Source organism: Giraffa tippelskirchi, chromosome 6 (assembly GCF_054371585.1).
Source record: "Giraffa tippelskirchi isolate mGirTip1 chromosome 6, T2T-mGirTip1v1.2.pri, whole genome shotgun sequence".
NCBI classification, from domain to species: domain Eukaryota; kingdom Metazoa; phylum Chordata; class Mammalia; order Artiodactyla; family Giraffidae; genus Giraffa; species Giraffa tippelskirchi.
In genome coordinates this window covers 62,864,633-62,868,277 of record NC_137280.1, presented here as the reverse complement: position 1 = coordinate 62,868,277, position 3,645 = coordinate 62,864,633, and positions in this window count along the sequence as shown.

Sequence of the window (3,645 nt, the reverse complement as noted above, 5' to 3'; positions counted from 1 at the left end):
ACGACGTGGCAGCTAGGGGAGTCAGTGTTCTGAGAGTCCGCATCACAAGGGCAAGTGTTAAGGAGAAAGGAAGTAGAAGTTTCCAGGCCAGCTAAGGGCCACACCTGGCACAGTGACACTTAAGACACATCCTTTTGGTGTAAGCAGTCCCAGAGTCGGGCAGGATTTAAGGACATGGGGAAATAAACTCCACTCGTTCATGAGAATGTGCAAGGTCTCATTGCAAAGGAACATGTAGGGTGGGAGACACTGGGGTGATCTTTGAAAAATATAATCTGTGGTGCACTTTTTCAAACACAATAACTGTATATACTCTCGCCTCACTGCTTCACACAAGCCCTTTCTTCTGCCAGGAATATTTTTCTCCCAGTATCAGCAGGTTTTGTCCCCTCATTGCTTTCAAGTCCTTGTTTTCTCACTTTCTTCAGCTCCGTCAATATGTCAGAGATACTCAACAAGCCTATCTGTGACCACCTTACTTAACATTACTTAGCCTTACTTAACATTAACACTTTCCCTTATGATCAAGTGCTCACAATGACCCTTGACGTACCTAGTGAACTTTGGCTTGACCAGACTTCGGTCAGGGTCCTCTGCTCCCCACAGGCCCCTGAACTCTGGCTTGTCCTCAAGTTTCAGCAAGCACTAAATCACTAAATGTGCAAAATATCTCCTTCTTTACAACACATTCTGAGAATCTGCTAATCACAGAGAAAAACATGTCCCCGTTAAAATACCCCAATGATGTCACCTGTTCACCTACCCTATTCACCCACTTGTCCTACACACCCCCCCCCAAACACACATACATTTCCTGCCAGTTCTTCTCCACCCTCCATAAAAGAAAAACCTTTTTTTGTTTAATTTTGAGATACTTGCAGGTTTCTGGGATCAAAACATTCTCCCATTGGAATAATCATTTTAAATAACGCCTCTCTTTATCTAGATCCACATTTATTTTGACACTCAGCATTCCTACTCCTTTTTACCCTACACTACTTTTCTATATCATTTATGCTTTTGAATATGCTGTGTGTTTTGTCTATTTATTATGTTTCTTATCTCTCACCCTTTATTAGACTATAAACTGCATGACAGCAGGATGTTTTTCTATTTCGTCTACGAAATTCTCATCACAGTACCCAAACTGTAGGTGCTCAAAAAGTGTTTGTCAATTTAATTCATAAACCCTCTCCTGTGGTATGAGAGGAAGCCCATCCAGCACATAAAGATATAGACTAAAGAAATATTTGCTACTGATCTTCTGGGATCTCATTCTCCACTGCAGATAATTGAGACTTTGGCGTGTTCCTTGAGCCAGCTTCTCATTTCAATCATGTGGTTCCTATAAAACTCTAATTAGTGTTCTGTTATATTATTCTTAGTCCTTCCTAATTCCTTTCCCTCTTTGCTCTTGAACTTAGCTGAGAGATTGGAAGCTGGTTATTTGTGAACAGTTTCCCCTGATGCTGCTAGAGCACTGGATTTTCATTCCTCTTCGCTTGGCATACCCTTGTTAACTTATGTTGAATTTATATCCTATCTAATCCCCGTCATTAGTCTAGACCTTCCCTGCAGTCTGTTACATGTTCTCAGATGCTATATTGTCATTTGGCCTTGGCCATCTTTCTTCCTTTCCGGCTGATCTGTCCACACAAGTGTGCCCTGCTTCAGCGGGCACTACAAACACTACTGTTTGTGATACCTCCTAACCTTCCACGTCTTACTTTAGTGAACTATTATAAATAAATCCCTTATAGACACATACTGGGGTTTCCCAGGTAACACTAGTGGTAAAGTAGCGCTAGTGGTAGTGGTAAAGTAGCTCACGCTACCTGCCTTCCAGTGCAGGAGACATAAGAGACACAAGTTCGACCCCTGGGTCAAGAAGATTCCCTGAAAGAGAGTATGGCAACACACTCCAGAATTCTTGCCTGGAGAACTCCATGGACAAAGGAGTCTCGCAGTCTATGGACCATGGGATTGCAAAGAGTCAGACATGACTGAAGTGACAGCAGCAGCAGCAGACATACAGAGGCAGAAGGAAAAGAAAGTCATCTCTTCTTCATGATCATGCTTTGATAAAGTCTATGAAGTGAATTTTTGTCAAAAAAAAAGGTCTAAAGGCACAGCGATTTTGTGTTCCAAGTTATTCTTCCATTCTTAAGATCTAGGCAGGGAGAGAAAGAGAGGAGGAAGGTTAAAAGTCTTATAATGACTTTCAGTTTTTGACCACACAAATTATCCACTGTTGTACCCTTAAACAGAAATTACCAGACCTCTACTCAAATGAATGGGATACCAATGCCTCAGAGTTTCCCCCAAGCATTTCTTATAAAGGGGCAATCTTCAAATTTATTCAAACTGCACATATCTCTTGAGTTTGCAAAACTGAACTGGAAATTAATTTTAAAAAATTTACGTTAATGCTACTTTCTCAATTTGTCTTACCCTCACCTTCCCCTCACTGTGTCCACAAGTCCATTCTCTACTAGGTTCATCAGTACCATTTTTCTAGATTCCATATATATGTGTTAATATATGATACCTGTTTTTCTCTTTCTGACTTACTTCACTCTGTATAAGAGGTTCTAGGTTCACCCACCTTACTACAACTGACTCAATTTTGACCCAGAAGGAAAAGCACAAAAGCTGGACTATTTCAAACCATGAGGAAAATCTTCCCTCACATTGAAAAATGAAAGCTTTGTTTTCAATGTGGGAAATGTCTCATACTCTCTTTTATATCTTCCCCATCTTGTTTTCCAATTTTAGATCTTCAAACAAGGCAGAGTATGAAAGAAGAGGCCCTAGAATCCAAGTTGACAGCCTTGGGTGCTACCTTCTTCCTTTCAACGTCCACATCCCATCTATGAAATGTAGGTAATAATTTATGTACATGCCTCATGGGTAATAATGCGATTGAACAAGAGGGCAGGTTGAAAATATTTTTAATACTAGATACAACCAATTGCAATTTAGAATGTAAAAATGGTATAAATGGAAATATATTTGTATTAGGTAATTAATATTTATAAATACCATTTCCCATCAAACAATATATAAATTAAATATATTTATTTTATTTATTTATTTAAAATGAATCTAAAATTTAACTAGAATAATAAATGTATGAGAATACCTGAGATATGTTGAGGGAGATAAAGGAAAATAAAAATTGCTTTATCCTATCATATAAAAAGTATTATTAAGCCATTTAATACTATTGGCTTAATTTTGGGGGCTCCAAAATCACTGCAGATGGTGACTGCAGCCAGGAAATTAAAAGACACTTGCTCCTTGGAAGAAAAGCTATGACCAACCTAGATAGCATATTAAAAAGCAGAGACATTACTTTGCCAACAAAGGTCTGTCTAGTCAAAGCTATGGTTTTTCCAGTAGTCATGTATGGATGTGAGAGTTGGACCATGAAGAAAGCTGAGTGCCGAAGAATTGATGCTTTTGAAGTGTGGTGTTGGAGAAGACTCTTGAGAGTCCCTTGGACAGCAAGGAGATCAAACCAATCAATCCTAAAAGAAATCAATCCTGGGTGTTCATTGGAAGGCCTGATGCTGAAGCTGAAGCTCCAGTACTTTGGCCACCTGATAGGAAGAATCAACTCATTGGAAAAGACCCAGATGGTGG